At 44.2% G+C, this 21891-nt stretch overlaps 1 long non-coding RNA gene across 3 annotated transcripts in view; it reads left to right on the top strand.

Annotated features, from left to right (window-relative positions):
* The window catches only part of LOC130595246 (uncharacterized), a 241969-nt gene that overhangs the window by 25610 nt on the left and 194468 nt on the right, over positions 1 to 21891 (top strand). For all 3 annotated transcript variants that reach the window (XR_008971278.1, XR_008971276.1, XR_008971277.1), the window contains exon 4: positions 8013 to 8094. This is a non-coding gene — a long non-coding RNA (uncharacterized LOC130595246). The remainder of the gene's footprint in view (positions 1 to 8012; positions 8095 to 21891) is intronic.

The following is a 21891-nucleotide window of genomic DNA, read 5'->3' as shown; positions in this document are numbered from 1 at the left end:
GGAGTAAGCCTCAGTGATTGTAGAGCAGGCAACACAGCAAATCCAGCAAATAAATGGACATGATGTTAATGAAAGAACAGGGGTGACTCCCTATCTGCTGGAGCAGGAATCTGGGATTAACTCTATGCTAGTCTCTGGGGGTTAGTTGCTGTCTGTTATCACCTCTTATCTGCCAGTCCCATGTGCTGACATGTAGTGTCTGTTGTAACATTTGTACCTCTTTAGAGAGTGGTGCTGCCTGAATTCACCTGCGGGTGCAGGAGATGGAGATGCTGCCCAAAACCACCATGGCCATATGCTGCTTGGTGTGGACATACATGTGGGCATACCCATGGGCACATTGGTATGGGGATGAAGTGATGGTTTTGTGAAGGCTCTGTGACCTTATCTCTAGTTATTAGATCACTTCTGGTGAATGGCCCAGCTTTGGTTTGCTCACTCAAAATCAAGCATGATAGATATTTGCATGGTGCTCAGACATCATTGTCACTTCTGTATTTTACATCTGGCTGTAGCTTATTTTAAAACCATTTGAGGCAAAATAGCTCCTCAAAACAATGTTTCCTCTTAATGTTGAGACTTATTTTCCTTATGCTCCTTTGATTTTTATCTCCTCCACATTTTCTGTACATTGCCCTAACAAGTCGTAGAGGCTGGACAGCATCCATATCACATCAATACTAAATTTCATTATATACAAACATCAATCTGGCTCTGGGCTGCCTTTTTAAACTGTCATCCAACCTGGCAGTGTTCAGTTTCTGTTTAGGTCTGACCGTGAAAAAGCATTGGTTCAAAGCTTGTTCCCCATAATGTTCAGATCAAAACAGTTCCTCTGTGTGTTTATTATAAAAATATATTTTCACCAGCTCTTGGGAGCATTGACATTTTCATCAAGGCAATTTTCTATGGCCCCAATCCATCACAACACGCAAGCTGTTCCATTGGTTCCAGTATGACTACTCATTGCTTAAAGTAAATTGTTTGCTTAAAAGCTTGTTGGATCAGGGCCTATAAGCGAGAAAAGATTGCTGATTAGAAAGTGCATTTGTTCCTGTTGTGGGAATTGATGGCAAATTAAGGACATTAGGAGGATTCCAAGATTAATGCCTCTGTATTTGGGGAAAGAAATATTTTAATACTTACACATTATCAAGAGACCCTATAATAAACAGAGCTTATGCAAATGGGACACTAAAGACCAAATACCAGACATTAATGGGGTTCAATGAGAGTAAACTGAAGGCAGAATTATTTTCCAGAAGAACTAAATGGCTATTTTCATGCTTATGAACTTAACATACTTTCAACTCCACCTTAATGAAAGACACACTCAGTTCACTGTTAAAAGAGGCACTTAAAAGGTATTAGAGGCATAAGTCCAGCTGTTACAAACTCCAATAAATTTGGATTAGGTCTCCACTGTTTGAGTTGCGTGTGTGGGTGCCTGACCTCAAAGCGAGTTGTTGGTTTTTTTAACTTATTGATATATAGCATTACATCAGGTTAATTACATGTAGTTGTATTTCATGTCGTCTCGGCACAAACTCTCATGCATCATGGCATGGCAATGGAGAATAGGGCATCGGGAGCCTCTTGGAGGGCTGGGGCATGTTGGCCTCTGCCCCACCACCCAGCCCTCCCTGGAGATGAATGCCTTAAGCAGGGGCGGCTCTTTGGGTTTACAGTACACAGTCGGCTCTGTGCCTTTGCTTCTCCACCCCAACCCATCCCATTTTTTCATTCCCTGGAGTGAATTCTCATCCTTCACCTCGCTTTATAACAAAGCATATTTTTAAACATTTATTTTGGTGTGTTGGAGCAAAACGCCCAGTGTTGTAGGGCAGAATTAAGAGCCTGAATTGATGGGGCTTTGGTTTAAATTTTGTCTTTCTGATTGTGGAAAATATTTGGTCTGTGTGCTGTTTTGATAGGAATTCCTGGCCACCCGTGGAAGGGATCACACATGGGCAGGGCACGTCCAGATTTACAGCTGCATCTGGGTAGATGGGTCTAGATAACAGCAAATCTTTTGCTCTGAAGGCACTGCAGCCGCTACGACAAAAGAGATGGCTTAAAATTGCATTTCCATTTAAAGTAACGGCAAGCGCTGAGGCCAGCCCAGCCATGTGAGGGAAACATAAAGCTCTGTGATAGGGAGCAAAGGAGGAGAGGGGAAAAAATCTGGGTAGCAAGTAACTAAAATAGATGAAGTGGAACAGTTGGAAATCTCAACTTGAGTGACAAGGGAGAAGAGATCCAAAGTCAGCATCAGATGACTCCGGTCTCACGTCCCATCCCTCTTTCCCCCCCTCCTCCTTCGCCACCGTTGCTGCCGCTTTCCCAGCGAAAGGCAAGAGAAAACCAGAACGTCTTTTCCAGACTGGGGGCTGAGCGGCCTCACTTGTTGACACAGCAATAATTTTTAATGAGAAAGCTTTAGTATTTGTGTGGGAGAAGTTAGCGTTGTGTACACAGATGCCTCTCCGGCCACTGCGCTGTGGTCCAGGCTCGGCCGCGTCCCCCTCCGGCACGGCCCGCGGGGTCCCAAAGCAGATTCCTTTCAGGCAAAGGGAAACATTTAGGCTTGCTCACCTTTGAACTGCATGCGATGGTGTTTACCTTGGCAAGACAAAGTGGCAGTTTTACAGATATTAAAAACAGTCCTGAGGGGAATCTGGAGGCCTTCCTATATTTTAATCACCCAATTTACCCAGCCCGAGGAGTCGGCTGGAGGGAAAATGTGTGGCAGAGCATGTTTTGGTTTGTTTGGTTTTGTGTTTTATTTATTCTTACTATTATTTTTAAGGGGATTTAACAGAAAATAGCCCAGTGCTAAAACAAGTGGGGAGAAAAAGAATGTCCGTTTTATTTTTGATGTCCTGCCCTCTGTAAAGAAAAACACAAAAATAGTAGGAATTTTCATATTAATCCATAGCACCTCCACGCTCCATATGGTTTCTTTTTCGGCACTTCCTGCTGGGCTGTGCTCTACCTCAGCTAACCCCGCTCCCCTCGCCCTCCCTGGGTGCGTTCCTCTTCTAATTTGATTTCTACCCGTCAGGAAAGATGGGTGCAAACGGGTTTTGCCGATATCTTGAGGCAAGACCTCCCCTCCCTGCCAGCACTCCCTCTGGTGTGCACGATTAAAAGGAAAGCTAGGTTTTTGTGGGGGAAGAGATTCAAAGGAGTCGTGAGTGATGCCCAAAGTTATGCTGAGGTCAGGACCTTGCTTATTGATTTTCTAACGCAGCAGAGCCATGTACAAAAGGAAGAGACCTCCTCGCCTCCCCCTGATCCAAGATACTCCTTGAGCTTGTGGAAAGAAAAAGAAATCTGGCTGCAAGCAGTCAGGCTTCAACCAGGCTGTCAGACTGTTCTCTGCAGGAACACAATCCATGTTGATTTTACAGAGAAGGTTGTTATCCACATTTCACCACTGATTTATTGTTTTTTAACCAGCTCCTTATGCTAGACTTTTCTTTTTCTATTAAAAAAAGAAAGGGTCCTTTTGCACTTTGCTTGCTGAGAGACTCACTGATGGTGGGATGGTGGCAGAGGTGCCCTGCTCCTGCTGGGCTAGGGAGGAGCAGGGCCAAGCACTACCATCCTCCAGCTCCTGCCACCAGCCACCTGCGATGCTTTTCTTAATGCTTGTCAGGGTTTATGAAGGCCATGGCTAAAGCCCGATAACGCACTCATGCGTTCACTTTGCCCATGGGCCGCAGTGGGGCAACCCAGCTTTGAGAGCACCGAAACCTCTTCAGTCACTTCAAGAGTAAGATGGGTATGTTGGAGACAGGTCTGATGAAGCCCTGCAGAATTAAAACAGCCATACGTGTCCCCTCTCTTCCAGCTGCAGAATTCATTAGGCGAGCTTGATTGGCCTTTGTTAAACAAAGATGGGATAAGGTTTCATACTTTTTCTGTGGGAGTCGAGCTAAAGTTTCAGGCTGATGATTTAGTCAGGTGTAAGCATGAAGTTTCCAATTTAGAGAAATAAATCTAAAGTGATTTTATTATCCTCTGTTTTACCCTGACACCCTGCTTCACCCCGACTCCCTGTCAGAGCACGCATGATGTGTTTATACAGGCTGCACCGTAATCGACTGGCAGGCAGTATAACATGAGACACAAAATGCATCTTCCACCTAACACTGCCTTTGGTATCTTCTATATTTCATCATCTTCCAGTTTCTTTGCTGGCAACTCTTCCTTTCTCAGAATCCCTCATATTCTGCCTGGTGGGAATGTGTATCCTGGCCCTGTAGAAACTGCTATTGGTGTGCTGAGACACTGATTTTCAGCTCCTGTTGTGCACTGCAGCTCTGTTTTACTTCATTCCATGCATCTTCCAGGGAGATCCTTGGATCAGACTAGGCATCCTTTGGCTGGAGTCATTTTAACAATTGTGTGTGCCTAAAACACCTACAAAACTTTATTTTGTGGGAATTGGCAAAATTTTAAATGCTTTAAATAGAAAAAAATCTTTATTTCATAGTTTCTGCTTCAGGAATTAATATACAAAAACTGTATGTTAAGATTTTGACAATAGACTCATAAAATTATTATGTGATAAAATTGGCTGAAAATACCTGTTTTTCTAAACTTAAAGAGAAAACAATATGAAAGTACAGATAACAACACTGGGGGGAAGGAAGCGAGCTGCTTTGGCCAGGTTTTCAGATTCCATTGACTAGAAGTCTGCGCAATTTAGTTATTAGTTAGAACATAAGGACACAAAATGCAATAGGTCAAATTCATTTCTTCATCTCGGATATATCCCTGTTGACTTCAGCGAAGTTTCTTTAATGATGAATTTGTCCCACTGGCTCAAAGATAAAAAGAGAAGTTATTTTTGTTTAATATTTCAACAAGGGGAAGAGGTTAGTGAGGGAATTTGGTTTGCAGAAGTTGTGTTTTTCCATGAAGTTTAACAAGGGCAGCCACCATCTAGCCAGCCCTCTTGTATATTTGTCTTCTTGAGGGCTGAATGTTTTCTCTATAGACTGTCCCAAACCCTTTTTTGCCAGATGCAACCTCCAAAGGACGCTCACAGCCATGGTTGGTTTGTGTTCCTGCAAGCAGTGATGGGAGCTGCCCTCATTCAGGTGCCTGCTGATTTGGTTTCACTTGAGGGTAGGCTTTTGGAGGTAGAGCTCTGTGCACTGTGTCTCTGCTGTCCCTGAGTGCCACCTGGTGCTCTCAGTAGCATGCCTACCCCTGCTCACATCTTTGTTATGCTTTTCTTCGGTGAGCCTCTTGCTGTTGCCCTCGTGTTTGCCTTGGTGTGCAGTTTTGCCCAATGTGGTATCCCTTGCTTTCCCAGGCTTTCTTCCACTTCCATTAGGCCCTTCTGGCTGATGGCAGAACAATGAGAGGTCAGGATCCCACAAAACCTGGAGAAGCTTTCTGAGACCTTGTGAGGCAAAAGTCACCTCCATCTGCACTGTTTCCTCTTATATCTAGACTATGTGGAAGAGTGGGATTCAGCATTCCCAGTGTAAGCCATACCAGGGGTCAGAATGTGTGATGTGCAGCTGGCTGGGGAGGCTTAGTTTTCTTGTGGAATCAAACTCTGGGTGAACTTGGTGTTGTGGGAATCCTCCATATGTGTTCCCTGGCATGGATAACCTGTGCTGTTTGGTTGTTCAGTTGTTGTCGTATGTCTGCACAGATGTTCTGCATGGCCTGGTTTTATGGGTGTTGTGCAGGTATGCATGGAGGGTTGTTTCACCATCTTATTCTTGCTTCAGAGCAAATGGCCTCTTGCCCAGGTAAGAAGCTGAAAGCTTCACTGGTTGCTTTCCATCCTGGAGTTCAAGGCATCTGGCAGGTTTCTGTAAGCCTTGGCTAAAAGCAGCCTTTCTGCTACGGGGAGTATTGCTTTTAAACCCAGGAGAAAGAAGTTTTGATGAAAGAAGAGGAAACCTTTCCCGTGCTCTTCTCATCCTTGTATTCCTGGGTGCTTTCCAGAGTAATTCAAAACTATTGCAACTGGACAAACGGAGGCACCAAGCAGTTCAGTGTGTGGTTTGGCAAACTCCTCTTTATCTAGGGTAGCTTTTAGGGAGATTCCAGCTTTCTCAGAGGAAGAAGAGCCTTAAAATAGCTTTTTTTTTCTTTTTCCTGGAAAAGAACTGCCATGTTTTGAGATGCTAAACTGACTGCGGTTAGTGATACAGAGGTGTGCCTTTATACCCCTGTTGGCCTGATGTCCCCAGTGATGGGTATCATGATGTACTGTCTATGGCTACCTGCAAGAAGGCCCTCAGTGGTAAGGGAACTGGGAGAAACTGGAAGAAAGTGTTAATCAGCCTAATAGGAGAACAGCCCTTGGTCTTGGCTGCCTTTTCCCATACCACGTGGAAATCTGGAGCTAGGATGAGGGTCCCCATACATAGGGCTGGGATGTGCACAGGCACTGATCCTGAGTGTGAGGTTTGGGAACCGTTCCTGGACGCTCTATTTGTAGAGACCCAGTCACTGTCTCTGCCCAAGTCATAAGTCTTCTGGGACAGAGACAGTAAGAAAGACTAGACAAAATTAATGTGGGGGATTGAATGAAAAGTTAGTCTAAAAACTTGACATAGCCACACAGCTGTGAGGAGCAGGGCCGAGGCAGGAGTTGGCAGCATCTCCCTTGCATTAATCCAGTGCCATTGCCCTTAGCATCTCCTGGTATCCCACTTCCTCCTGGTTTACCCAGTAGCCCGTGTGCCAGCATGTCCCTGCTGCCACTCAAGTGGACAAGCATCGGCCTCGGAGATCACATGTGAACTTCTTGTGAGGTACAGATGTTGCAGAGTCAAAGCTTGGCCACCCTTGGTCTAGGAGGGACTTGGGTTTCCAGTGCCCTGGAGAAGCAGGAAGTGCAGGAGACATGGATATCATGAGAAAAGAATCAATAGTCCCTCCTTGGCCTGACCAAATATTGATTTTGCTGTTCGGTTCGTATCATTTTTCACCGCCTTGCTGGCCCTCGGGGTGGGAGCTCCCTCTTGTAGACCCCTAAGGGGTGCTTTGGAGAGGGAGGGAGGCAGAGAGACTGGACCTTTCATTGGGCAGGGTGAGGACAAGGATCAGTCACTTGCTAACCTGACCCTGGCCAAGGGGGGTGGCAGTGGTAGGGTGGGGTGGGGGGGTCTTGGCTATCCAGTCCTCCCCAAAGCCGTCCTGTTAGCTAATACTGTTGAGAGCTTGTATTGGACAAGGTTTGCTGTCTTGTGTTCCCTGTCAGTGCCCCCACCGTGCTGTGATTCTACTTTAAGATTTGATATAAAATCCAGGGAATGCAAAAGATCTTCCTGGCTTTTGTCGGTTTTGGAGTGCACACTTAATTTTTGGATCCAATCGTTAATAATTGCAGCGATCGGCAACCACAGTTCAGCCTTCCCCAGCAATTCCTGCTACCACAGCTTTGCAGGAGCGCTGCCATCCAAACATTCACAAATTTATGATTTTCGACTCAAAATTGTATCTGCTGCTGCTGGAGGTAAAAGTATTAATATATAAATAAAGGCTAATTCTGTCCTGGTTGTTTTTCTTCATGAGGTCACCAGTCCCTGAGGAATGATAAGCAAAACAGCAGAGTGCCTCACAAGAAATAGGAAAAAAATCATCTCTCATGGCATGAAAAAGAAAGATGTTTGGAATGTTTTTAAAGGATGTTCTCTAGCTTTCTTTGGTTGTAGTTTCTACCACATATACCATGTTTTTACTGGGATTGAAAAAGATGGTGCTTTCTACACGACACTGTAGCTAGAAGCTAGACTTGCTGGGAATTACGTGGCCAGTTCATTTTTACTTTGTGTAGCTGATTTATATATTGATATAGTGATGCAAAACCACTTTGAATCCCCATTAAACAATAATTTTCAGCAATTCTGTGGTCTCAAGGCAATACTGACATGCTGTCTTCACAAATCTTTGGCTTAATTATAAGTTATGCTACCTGATGGGAAAATACTCTTTAAAACAGGAAGAAATAGTGTATGGGGTTTTTCTTCCAGGCAATTTTGGGCAGTGTTTCTCAGCCTATGTAAACCAAAGGGCTAACCAGCCTTATAAAAACCCCAACAAACCACAACACCAGTAAGTATCAAAGAATTGCATGTTTGTGTGACATGACCCACCTATTGCAATGAAAAATCGGGTTAATCTTTAAATGCCTACTTGTACTTTGCACATCTGGATGTATCAGTCTTTTCTTACCAACGTTGCAAGTTAAGACAAAATGATTTGCTTGGAATGGTGTGGTGCTGGAACAGATAACCAGGAAAGATGCTAGGATCACCACAGCTAGGGGCTTGCAAGACTCAGCTAGTGACTGACCTGCTCCGATGTTTGCAATAACCTTGCTGCAAGGGGGAGCTTGAGTTAGGCAATCTCCAAGCGCCTTGCTTCTATGGTTCTTTTGCATCTTTGCAAGTGAGGCATCTTCTGGTGCCTTGCGGGCTACAGGAATGGCTGCATTGACCTGAAGCAGGTGCGGTCTGACATGCCAGTTCAGGGACACTGGAGCTTCCCATGCAGAAGACTGGAAGTCATGAGCTTGCAGGCAAAGGTGTTTTTCTGTCTCATCCTGTGATTCAGGGCTAAAAGCCTGAATTTTCCCAATGTAGGTGTTTAAAGGTGGCATCTTGGTTGGAATAGCTTGGGTTTCTTTTCTAGAGAGTAAAGAAAAAGCCCTCCAGAAAGCAGCTCAATCCTCCCAAATTAGCTTCACCTAGACAGTGGTAATCTTGAGCTGTTCTTGGGCACTGTCTCTCTGGCCATAGCTTAGAAAGCATCTACAATGGTTGTCACTGTATTTCATGGGAAATTGGAGTTTGAGTCCTGGCCCTGGATTGATTTTGTCATTCCTGTTTTGCTTGTAGACAGGCAGAGTAAGCAATGAAGTCCTAACCTACACTGCCTTTGGTGGCATGATGCTCATGACCAGGCATGGGGACAGCAGAACTGCCCCAAATCCTATGATATGACTGTATTTACCTGCCTGGGCTTTTAACCCAGTGCAGATAGAACCCATATTTCAGGATAATCCTCAACATCATAAATTTACCTGTGCAGATGGGACCCAAAGGGAATATTAGAACAATGAAGGGAAAAAAACAAGAAAGAAAAATGTACCTATTAGGCAATCTGAACCTTTGTGCAGCCTTCATTAGTACCAGCAGGGTTATAGTTACTTTTAATCATTCAGCTAACTGTACTAGCAAAAACTTTCAACTGTCAGCCATTTAAATTGGAAAGGTCTTTAAAACATTTATTATTACTGTAAATCACTCCATTTAAGGTTAAAGCAGAAGCATTTGTTGGATTCGAGCAAGATCCCAAGTTGTTTTCTTACCTGGAGGTTGAGTCCTGGTGGAAAGGTCTGTGTTTCTAATTTTGCTGTGCTATTTTGTTACTATGAGATGATGGGAACACCATTATGCTGAGCTATTTTCTATTTTTTAATTGGTCGCTCATACACAGGTCTGGCTGGAGTTGAAAATCTCAGGGAAAAAGCCATTAACACCTGCATGTTTGACCTGCAGTTTATAAATCAGAACATATGTTTTCATATTTCTAACCCCTCAAAAACAGAAAAACGTGTTAGTGGATATTTGCAGCAAACTCAGATGTACATTGTCTTTCCAGTGTCAGCAGACCAGAGTGTCAAAAGGTATAAATCATTGCAATTACACAGATTTTTGCCTGAGGTCTGGCCTTGATGAATGTCTCTCCTAAACAAGATATTATGGGGGATGTGGAACATGCACATTACTTAACCTGCTGTATTGAGGTTGCAAAGTGCCACTCTTGCTCTCTTTGTGTAGGGCATCTAATAGTCTTGGTGGATTTCTTCATGTTGTTTGTGTGATGACCATCATCTTAGATGGTTTATTTAGCTTCCTATTGTGGAAAACACTTAAGCACATACTTGCAGCCTGTTGCAATCACTGTTGAAACCAGCAAGACTGACTGTTGCACTTGCGGTTCATCCCAGTTTAGCTGAATACGATCATTAACAAAGTCTGTGGGGAGTGGCTTATGCCGATGAAACAGTGCAAGTGTGGTGGTAAGAATGCTCTCTTCTCTTTCAATCCCAAAGCAGACCTATCTAAGCATTGCTTTGAGCTGCCTAATTCATCCTGTCTTTCCCACTTTGATGAGCACACCTTCAGCAAATACAGTATCTGCACTACTTTTATACTCTATCAGCGTTATCCTGTTGCTCACCTGGCATGGTAGGAAACCCAAACCTCCCTACAGGTTTTTGGTCTTAAAATTTGTGTTTTGCTTTGCGATGACACAAGGAAAATGTAGTTGGAAGGCTGGCTGGATTCGAAAAACCATGGCAGCTACTGCTGCAATCTGGATCGGAGCTTGTGAATTGAGCTGAGTGTTTGAATGCGGTATCTTGAGATCTCACTGACTTCCACAGAAGAAAGATCAGGGCTAGTTACATCCCTGAGCTGAAAACTTTCATCTGCAAGGCAATATAAATTTGTTCTATATCACAATTTTGGTTGTGTATTTAGGCTGTACGTTAAAACCAAACCAAACAAAAAAACCCAACCCAAAATAAACACAAAACCACAAAAAAAAAAAGAAACCCCCAAACAATCAAAAAAACCCCAAACCAACACAAAACCCAAACCCAAAAGAGGGATCAGTGGGCTGTCATTAAAAAATGCATATGAAAGAAATTAATGAATCTCTGTGGGTATATTCCATCTTTAAAATCTCTTACTCTTCCTGCCCTGTCATTTTAGGTAACAAAGATGTAACCATTTTCTGAGGGTAATGATTTAAGTAGAAGAAAGAAGGAGAAACTTTGGGTAGTTTTTGTTTTTCTTTTTTCTAGAGTAATGGCACTTATTTGGAAATCATTTTAAAGGTTACCATACCCTTTAAGACCAAAAGTTCTAACTTGAGTCAATGTACTTAGCTAAAAATCCCTGTAGAGATTCAAGTTTCTTGCTCGAGCTGCCTGGAGTGGCGAGTTCAGGTCTTTGCAGTGATTGTCAGCTAGGAGAACATTAATGGAGTATTAGAAAAATGAAGTCCCCGACCCCTCCTCCCTTCTGGCTGGTTGTTTCTACATGGTGGGAAGGAAAACATTTTCCCCGTCAGCCATTTACTGTGCAACAGGGGGAAACTGTCAGTTTGCTATGAGCAAACCCCTGCAAGATAAGTCAAAATGATTTACCCTGTAAATAAAGTGGGCTGTTTTCTTTACTTGGAAGAATTGCCCATGTGGCGAGACTTCCTATGGGAGGGGATGTGGTTGGCCCTTCACATTTATCCACTGTGTTTGTCTTTTTTGAAAAAGAAACATTGGAAAGATTAACAAGTCTGTCACAGGAGGAACTGATATATCAAAGCTGCGGAGACAAAGCAGACCATTCATTCCTTACGTCTCTGAAATCTCACTTCCAGTGCAAACCAGGTCTTCCCATTTAGGTCTAGATGAAAGGAGGGATTTCCCTCTTCCTCCTTCCCGCCAGAGTACTGGGGACTTTTATACGTATGTGTGTACATATACATAAAAATGTGTGTCCATATACTCACTCTATATGTTGCAATTGGAGCCCTCCTAAACTGGTGAGTTATTTGCCACTGGGGAGAGGCCATGGGGGTGCAAGAAGATGGGAGCGATCTGAGCATAGTACTAGACACAAGGAATGGCGCTCCCATGGACACCCCCGGAGATTTAGGATGAGTCTCTCTGCATTTGAATTTTATCTCCTCATTGTAAAGCTGGAGGAAGCTTTGGTGTGGTGTTTTTGGTGGGTGTGGGTTTTTGTTCCTTTGTTGTGGTGTGTTTTGGGTATTTTTTTAATCTAATCATGAGAGGGCTTGGGGTAAAGAAGAGAGAAGATAGACTGCTGTAGGGGGGACTGGATGCCTTGAGATCCCTTCCAGCTGTGTGGCTGTGACTTAGTGATTGCTAAGGCTTCCTTTCATGCAGAAAATCCTGTAGAGAAGTATGCATATGCATAGTATGTCTGGCAGGTACTGGCTCTACAGGATTTATGGTGTACAAAACGTGTGCACATAGATCATATTGATGAGCACATATGCACTGGAGAAGAAATAAATCTTATCTCCTCAGGCTGAAGGATATTCTGAAATTTCTAATGTGGTATTTGGTCTGAGCTGCCATTTCTAGAGACAGCCCAGAGATGCAGCAGTCCCAGCTTGCAGTCATTGCTTGGTAGACAGCAATGATTTCTAGTCACATGTTTCACTTAGGTCTTTTAATTTGTCTGCTTTAGCTGGTCATCTATGTGTAGAACTGTAGAATCATAGAATGGTTTGGGTTGCAAAGGATCTTAGGATCATCTAATTCCAACCCCCTTGCCATGAGCAGGGACACCTCACACTAGACCAAGGTCCACCCAAACTGGTCTTGAACACTGCCAGGTATGGAACGTGCACCACTTCTTTGGGCAACCCACTCCAGTGCCTCACCACCCTCACAGTAAAGAACTTCTTCTTTATAGAATCATAGAATAGTTAGGGTTGGAAAGAACCTTAAGATCGCCCAGTTCCAACCCCCCTGCCATGGGCAGGGACACCTCACACTAAACCATATCACCCAAGTCCTTGTCCAGCCTGGGCTTGAACACCACTGGGGATGGAGTGTTCACAACCTCCCTGGGCAACCCATTCCAGTGCCTCACCACCCTAACAGGAAAGAATTTCCTTCTTATATCCAATCTAAACTTCCCCTGTTTAAGTTTGAACCCGTTGCCCCTTGTCCTATCACTGCAGTCTCTAATGAAGAGTCCCTCCCCAACATCCCTATAGGCCCCCTTCAGATACTGGCAGGCTGCTATGAGGTCTCCACGCAGCCTTCTCTTCTCCAGGCTGAACATCCCCAACTTTCTCAGCCTGTCTTCATACGGGAGGTGCTCCAGTCTCCTGATCATCCTCGTGGCCCTTCCATGTCCTTTTTATGTTGAGGACACCAGAACTGCACACAATACTCCAGGTGAGGTCTCACAAGAGCAGAGCAGATGGGCAGGATCACCTCCTTCGACCTGCTGGTCACGCTCCTTTTAATGCAGCCCAGGATACGGTTGGCTTTCTGGCCTGCAAGTGCACACTGAAGCCGGCTCATGTTCATTTTCTCATCAACCAACACCCCCAAGTCCTTCTCCGCAGGACTGCTCTGAATCTCTTCTCTGCCCAACCTGTAGCTGTGCCTGGGATTGCTCCAACCCAGGTGTAGGACCTTACACTTGGCATGGTTAAACTTCATGAGGTTGGCATCAGCCCACCTCATAAGCGTGTCAAGGTCCCTCTGGATGGCATTCCTTCCCTCCAGCGTATCAACTGAACCACACAGCTTGGTGTCATCGGCAAACTTGCTGAGGGTGCACTCAATCCCACTGTCCATGTCAGCCACAAATATGTTGAACAAGACCGGTCCCAACACTGATCCCTGAGGGACACCACTCGTTACTGGTCTCCAGCCGGACATTGAGCCATTGACCACAGCTCTTTGTGTGCGGCCAACCAGCCAGTTCTTTATCCACTGAGTGGTCCATCCATCAAATTGATGTCTCTCCAGTTTAGAGACAAGGATGTTGTGTGGGACAGTGTCGAACGCTTTACACAAGTCCAGGTAGATGCCATCAACTGCTCTACCCCTGTCCATCAGTTCCGTAGCCCCATCATAGAAGGCCACCAAATTGGTCAGGCAGGATTTCCCCTTAGTGAAGCCATGCTGGCTGTCACCAAGCACCTTGTTGATTTTCATGTGCCTTAGCATGCCTTCCAGGAGAATCTGCTCCAAGATTTTGCCAGGCACAGAGGTGAGACTGACTGCTCTGTAATTCCCCGGGTCATCCATTTTCCCCTTCTTGAAAATGGGGGTTATATTTCCCTTTTTCCAGTCTTCGGGAACTTCACCTGACGGCCATGATCTATCAAATATGATGGCCAGTGGCTTAGCAACTTCATTTGCCTGCTCCTTCAGGACCCATGGATGGATCTCATCAGGTCCCATGGACTTGTGCGTGTTCAGATTTTTAAGATGGTCTCGAACCAGATCCTCTCCTACAGTGGGTGCAAGGTCTTCATTCTCACAGTCCCTGTGTCTGCCTTCCAAGACTTGGGTGGTGCAGTCAGAGCCTTTTCCAGTGAAGACTGAGGCAAAGAAGTCATTCAGAACCTCAGCCTTCTCCAAATCCTATGTAGCCAGTTCTCCCAGAGCTTCCTGAGTGGGCCTATGCTCTCTTCTTTTTATTTGCTACGTACCTGTAGAATCCCTTCCTGTTATCCTCAACATCCCTAGCCATGTTTAATTCTAATTGGGCCTTAGCTTTCCTAACCTGGTCCCTAGCTTCCTGGACAACATCCCTGTACTCTTCCCAGGCTGCCTGTCCTTGCTTTCACCTCTTAAAAGCCTCTTTTTCCCTTTGAATTCTCTTCAGCAGCTCCATGTCCATCCAAGGAGGTCTCCTGGCCCTCCTGCTGCACTTCCTTCTGGTTGGGATGCAGCACTCCTGAGCTTGCAGCAGCTGATACTTGAATATCAACCAAGAGTCTTGGGCCCTGCTGCCCTCTAGGGCTGTATCCCATGGAACCTTCCGAAGCAGGTTCCTGAAGAGGCCAAAGTCTGCTCTCTTGAAGTCCAGGGCAGTGAGCTTGCTGCAAGCTCTTCTCACTGTCCTAAGGATCTTGAACTCAACCATCTCATGATCGCTGCATCCAAGGCTGCCCTGGAGAGTCACATTTCCAACAAGCCCTTCCCTGTTGGTGAGCACGAGGTCAAGCATGGCACCTCTCCTTGTTGGCTCCTCTATTACTGAAATATATGTGTATGTTCTTCCTTCTAAGGCAGAGAAACACGTAGTGCATTGTTGATCCTGGTGCTAGAAATACTGTTTTAAACCTTCAGGAGCATAAACAGCTGGTGTCCAGATAAGGATCCCAGCATTTAAAAAAATCCCAAACTATTTAAAACTGCCATTTGTGACATGCCATGTGCTTCATGGCATATTCAGCAGAGAGGCAGGAAGATGTGTGCAGCATGCTTTCCAGGGTGTCACTTCTGAAGCACTTCACATGGAGCCCTTTTGAGAAGAGATGCTGCCTCCCCAGATGTGCTGGACTGCATCTGGAAAGCAAAGGCTTGCCTGAGACTCCTTGTCCCATTCAGCCACCTGCCACTGCACCCTTGTTTATGCCTCAGGCAGGGCAATGCAGGTGTGTGTCGCAGGCTGTGGAGGTGTTTCCTTGCTGGCTGTTGCTCCTGGAGAAGCATGTTATCTGAGCAGGCACAGTGGTATGCTGTATAGGCACTGACTTCCCTCTGTACTGGTGGAGTAGGAATGTCTTCCTTGCTTTCACAGGTGGCCAAGATCATGTGTTCTCAGCTGGTAGAGTGCCAGCAAAGGGCTGAAGGGCATCCCTTGGGTGAGCATTGTGCGTATTTCAGCAGTGAAACCTGCTGCTCTGCTCCTGCCCATCATGTGTGTGCCCAGTGTGTGCTGGTGATGGAGGGTGGGAGCAGCAAGCCCTGCTGGCATCCTGCTTTCCTTTCCTTCCACAAGTCATTTACCAGAGGGAAGCAGCCCTCCTAGTGCTGTTACTTAAAAGATTAAGGAGTTGTCTCTTGTTTCTAGTTTCCCCTTCCCTGTATGTGTCTATCGCAAGGATCCTTGGAAAGAAGGGGTGCAAATAAGCATATAATTCACTCAGCTGGCGAGAAAGTTCAGTGCCCAAATTGGAGCAGCAGTGTGAGGGGCAGTGAGGTGGTTAAAGGTATTTTCTTGAATGAAGAGGATTGAAAGTTTAAATCCTTGCTGTAGAAGAAGCAGGTTCTGCTTTTCTTGCATCCCAGGGGGTTTGTGGTCTTGAGGTTCCCTCTTCTCTTTCCTTTCTTTTTCTCATGTAAAGATTTTGGGCTTAGCCTGGTATAGGGCACAAATTACTCAATGCTGTGTCAACCTAGACCTATATTTATTGCACTACAGTCAGTGCAAACTTCAGTGACAAGCTTTTTATATGACCTTGGGCTATATTCTTACCTGAATAAGTGGAAAGTGTTTCTCTTCTGAACACCTGGGTTGTATTTTGTATAAAATATGTACATTCTGGAGAAAACAGTAACTATGGCCATGAACTCCTGAGCTCAAGTTTCTTCAAATATCCACCACTTCCCTAAAGTGTAAAAAAATAAAAAAGCCCAGAAAATGCTGAAGCTTCCCTGTACAAACGACAATAAAATACGATTGCCAGGCACAATTCCGTCAAGTTTTACAACAATTGCTTTTGAGCAGTTAAGTATGCTGTGCTTTAGTCAAGGATCTTGTGCTTTTGTACACAAGCCTCATGTTTGGTGACATTGAACCTTCGTATGCAGATACCAATTATTCAAAAGGGGGGGGGGGAAGGAAGGAAAACTCGGGAAAGCTATTTTACATTTGTACTGAGGATTGTTCCCTTTAATCTGCAATCAGAACAAAGACTCAGTTTTTATTACGGTCCTCTTGGAGGCTGCTAGCTACAGTGTGAGCCCCTCTGGGGTTAAAGTGTAGAAAAATTGGGAGATGCTTGTGGTTTTGATGGAGAAGTGGAAGATTCCAGTGAGAGAAAGGCTGGTGCCTCTGCTGGAGAGAAACAGGAGGCAGTGTTAAGTGAAAGATGTTAGCTCATTTACAATCACTTTAGTTCAATTTACTCTCTGAGGTCACAGTCCTGCAGAGTTCTGTGCAGGCTTTATGCTTTCACATATTAATAGTTTCATTGAAGCCCTTAGCTTAACCAAGTCATTATCTATCAAGAGCAAGCCACAGGCAGAGTGATGGAGGTGATGCTATTGTTAGCCAGGTGTACATAATACATACCCTGCTTGCGCTGCCTAGAGCCATAGCTGAATATCATGGTTTTCATTTGGAAGTACCTGTTTTCTTCCTCAGCTTTTTCACTAGATTTCTTGTATTTCCCTCCAAATTCAGCATTTTGGCGTTTGCCTGTGGGAACAAGCTTCTAGGAAAGGCGACACTGGGATCACCATCCCTGGAAGCGTTCAACAGCTGTGCAGATGAGGCCTGCAGTGATACAGTTTAGTGGTGGTTTTGGCCCTGCAGGGGTAATGGTTGGACTTGATCTTACAGGTCTTTTCCAACCTAGTTGATGTTCTGTGATTCTATGACACAGTTACGCAACGACAGTTGTTGTTTTGGCCAGACGCATCTGCTGGTGAGTCTGGAGAAAGGACACAACTGGTTTTTCATTTCTGGGTTTGCTTTGAATTTTCTGGCTCTGGGAAGTTTTTTCTCAAGGAATAAGACAATGAGAAGTCATTGATGGATGTTATTCCTGTCTAGAGAGGCAGCTGAGTTTTGTGTTACTCATCAGGGTGAGAGGGCACCTTCTTATGGAGCCTAGCGGTGTGGTGGAGAGAGGAGAACAGTCATTTTCCAGGTCATGCTGCTCTTGCTATTATTTTTCTTACCATGCCTCAGTTTCCCTTTACACATACTTTTCCTATCTGATGCTCAGGGTATGATGGTGTTGTTAATTAGCCCCCCATTTTATGGTGCTGTTTCATGTACCATGTTTCAGAGAGGTCGCGAACTAGGGGTGGATGCTTGTTAATGAGCTGCGGTGTGTTGCGAGAAGGGGTTAAAACAAGCCAGGAAAAAGAATTGCCTCCTTTGTAACCTTTGTTTCAGAATCCTGACAACCCAAGGATGTTTGCTTTTCTCCCTGAAGGTTAAGTTGTCCTAACAGGTGCTAATTTTGTGTTTTCTTATGGAGATCTGTCCATATTAGAAGCAACTGTTAGCAAACAAAAAAGCCAATTAGAGTGCAAGGGTATTCTTCCTCCTCCTTGTCTCCATGTAGTCCCCAGCTATCTCTCAGTCACCTTAAGCCATAGACTTACCCTTTCAAACCTTGAGAATCCGTAGACTTGTGCCTTCTTTGGGAGAAATACCATCCTTTTAATGTCATGGGAAAAATACTGTCATGGGCAAGTAGATGATCCATGCTAACTGGGGTTTGTCATCAGCTTTGGCAATCTGTGTAACAGGGTTTGAGATTAATGGAGCCAAAGACTTTAAGCAAATATTGTTGGCATGTACTTAAACTGTCAAGAGAGCAAGAAAAAGACTTGCACTGCAGCCACTAAATAAAGATTTGCATTCACCAAACACAGTGAACCTTTTATTAGCGATTATTTGCAGCTCACTACCTTCCAAAAAGGAAACAACTTGGTGTAACTTATTGTCAAGGGTTTATTTGCAGTCTGGGGCTTCCTCCCTCCACTCTCTTCCTCTCTATTTTGAAGGTTTAATTTGAGCAGGAATTAAGCTCTGCCATCTTCATTTCTTTCAGAATACTATGGGCCAAATGTTTGTGTCATAAATAGCTTCATTTGATTTCAAAGAGATTGAAGTCATTGGCCAAACTCGTACAGGCTGTTTAAACAATAAAATCTCCCCAAACCAACACACCCCCCAACAAACAAAACCCTTCACCAAAATACCCCAAATGCAAATAATGGCTGTTAATTATTACAGTATGTTAACACAAGGTCCAAAATGTTTTCTTCTATGCAACCGACTATCTACTTTGTGAGATGTAATAAACCAGAACAGCACATCAATTATAATATTTTATGATTATTTTATACTCCTGGCAAAATGCGCTGTTATCTCAAACCTTATTAAAGCTCAGCTGATTAGAGGTTGAAGTTTTTACATAAGTTATTGATGTTGCTTCATTTATTCAAACATTTTCATAACAAGCTAGCTAGGAAAATATTTTTCTTGGCCACACTTTAAGATGAGAGACTTATGTTGTAGGTAAGAGTATGCAACTGTTTATTTGGATTAAGAGCGCTGAACAAACAGCTCTGTGCATCTGTCTTTGGAGCAGCTGTGTAGCACAACACATTTACATCTTCAAAAATGAGACTGATCTCTTGTGCTCAGAAGATAGGTTATTTAAGAATAACCTGTATAGATTACTTGTGACTACTAGGCTCCTTTTGGTCATTCAGTGGCTGCCCAGCTCTCTAGCTCCCCTTTCATAGAGTATTGATACATCTATTGCTTTAAAATCCAATAATGCTGGTCTTTTCCTGAAGAATTAAATGTTTCTGCCTGGTTTAAAAGGAAATTGTTTCTTTGGTTGTATAGTGGTGCAGGAAGGAGATGCATTCATGCATATTTATTGTTTAAATGCAGCAATGCATTTAGGTCAGTCAGATCCAGAGCAGTATGATGAAACTTCAGGGGTGAGATAAGAATCACATAAAAACATAGGGATTGCGACTTATTCCTCCTCCAGGCATCTCTTCTGTTCCTCTCCTCTGGCTCCCTCAGCAGCCTGGTGAGGCATCTGCATCTTAAGCAGGACAATACTGCAGGTAGCTGAGACAACTCATGCTGTGGTCTGAAAGACCAGAGTAGTCCAGGCACACCATTTCAGAGCTCTCAGTATATGTGAGACGAGTCCCATCTCCACCTGTGCACCTTGCATCACTGCAGGTTGGTTTATCTGCTTTTCTGCACATCTCTGCATCTTGTACTGCTGCCTCCTTGTTCCCCTTACCTAGATGGGCATTTAGCCTACCTTATAGGTGATGGAGAAATGGGTGCTCAGAAATGCCCCTGCAGCTTTCCTAAGGTGTTTCAAGCAGCTTGTGACAAAAGGGAACTGGACCCAGGTCTCCTGAACCATCTGGACCACCCTCAGGAGTGCTTGGGTAGTTGGCATCACAGAGGAAAACATAAGAAAACTATTGGAAAACCTCAGTGATTGGAGAGGTACAAGAGCTGGCATGAAGGGTGCAGGGAAAGATGCCCTTCATGTGAACAGCATTTAGAAAACTCTGTGTGCCCAAAGCTTGTTTTCTTTAGCTTTTTCAGCTGATCCAGGAAAAGATTATTGTCTAGAAACCTTGTTCCTCTATTTTTGGACCATCATAGCTGCAGCAACACTGGGAGAAAGTACACACTGGAAAATTTTTTTTGGGTCAGTATGTACATTTCTGCTTCTACCTTTGAATGGTTCTCCAGATTCTGGGAAGGAAGTCTAGAGGCAGTTTATTGCAGAAATGCCACTTAATTTTCCTTTGCCCTTTTGACATAGAAAATGCATATCTGATGGTGGTTATTTGTTTTCACTTGCCATGTGCTAAGAAAGTTTATACATTGCAAGTATTACCAATCTAAACAACGCAGGCTAACTGGTATCCTTGTAAAAACAAAACAACATGGTTGTTTGAAGGATTGTCATGTGTTCTGGAGTGGAAATGTTTAAATGTCAAAAAGATTCAGTGTCAGTGATTGAACTTTCATCCGTCTTCTGAGTTTATAGCTGCAGGAACCCCTTCATCTCTGTGCCATCTTCAAGCATGACTTCATGCAAAGAATTGGATTCTGCATATGTAAAGGTTTGGGGTGTTTTTTAAATAGACAAATGGTCTTTGTATAGAGGCATTAATGATCCCGGTCACATGTGTAGTGATCTGTGCTTGACAAAGTGATGGGGATATCTGAAAAGTGTTTCTTAACACTTCAAAGGGAAGTCAAGACAGCAAAAGTGAAATAAGATGAATGGCTCTTGGGAACAGTCTCCTCCAACTTGTGATGTGCCGTGTATTGAACATGTCCTTGTTAGCTTAGTGCTGTGGAGTTACCACGTGTCAGCTTCTCCCCAGTAACATGCTTAACAGCTAATAGATATGCTGTCAGTATCTTGATGGTGCACAGATTAATTCTGTAGTAGTCTAAGACGTTGACTATACCAATACATTATCTCTGCAGCTCTACTGAGTCTTTAATGTGGTGTAACACCCTGCTTATGGCTGTAATAACACTGAAATGAGTGTTCCTGTTGACATGGACTGTTGTCAGGCAGAAGCAGAGGTAGCTGTATTGCAGTGAGGTGTCACAAAGGTGACCAGTGACACAGGCATGTTTTCAGTTGAGCTGTGCCCTAAACTTGTGTTATGCTGCTGGGCATGAAAAAGGCATCTGAGCATAAATACTAGGTCATTTTGCTCCCCTCTGTGTCACTGGCCACAGAAATCAGTATGCACAAATCCCATTAGCCAGAGGTTGAATCCTTACCATAGGAAAAAAGAGTTTCCTTACCCCAAGAGAAGCATCCTGGGTATGTTGAGCCCCTTGGAAACCCTGGGCAGTTAAGGTCCAATGCCAGGAGGAAGTATAGCCCTGTTGTGCACTCACAATGTATCTGGAGATTTTGGTGTAATAGGCAACATTTATGGACTAGGCTTTCCTGAATATATGGCTTCCTAACCAGAGAAGTCCAAACAGTGCAGAAAACCCCATGCAACTGTATGAAGGCTTGGGCAACAGTGATGTCTCTGCAGCTAGTGCTCTGCTGGATTCTTTTCCTTTCTTATGGGATTTTCCTCTTCTCTATGGAAGATGGCCATGATTATTGTCTTGCTGCCATCCTCCATAAGCTTTCTCCTAAGGAAGGAAGACCAGAAGCACAGAAATGTTTGGAAAATGTCTGAAGGTGCAACTGGATGTTTGGATTTTGTAAAAGGGTGGCTGGAATTGGAAAAATGGTTTATGCGAGTTTAACTTCCAGGAAAAGATGCTTCTGAGTGACTTGAGTCCTGACTGATGTAATTCAGGCAGTGAAATAAAGGATTCTGGTCTTGAACACTGACCAGAGCTCCTGGAGGACTCAAGCTCAGGTGCTGAACTCGGTTTTAAGAGCTCTAGAGACCTTTGTGTGTGCTTATCAGCTTTTTCTGAAGCTCTTTTTGAGCTCAAGACTGTGTGAAGCTACCTTTGAAAATGTCATCTGTAATGGCTGGGTTCAGGGAACCCCTCTGACAGTGCCTTTCTGTTTGTCAGTACATCAGCATCTGCAGAAAGGAGTGATCCAGGG

The sequence above is a fragment of the Pezoporus wallicus genome, unplaced genomic scaffold, assembly GCF_028554395.1.
Source record: "Pezoporus wallicus isolate ANWC-B61680 ecotype Strahan unplaced genomic scaffold, APGP_CSIRO_Pwel_v1 contig_1035, whole genome shotgun sequence".
NCBI classification, from domain to species: Eukaryota; Metazoa; Chordata; class Aves; order Psittaciformes; family Psittacidae; genus Pezoporus; species Pezoporus wallicus.
This window is presented reverse-complemented; position numbering and strand designations above follow the sequence as displayed.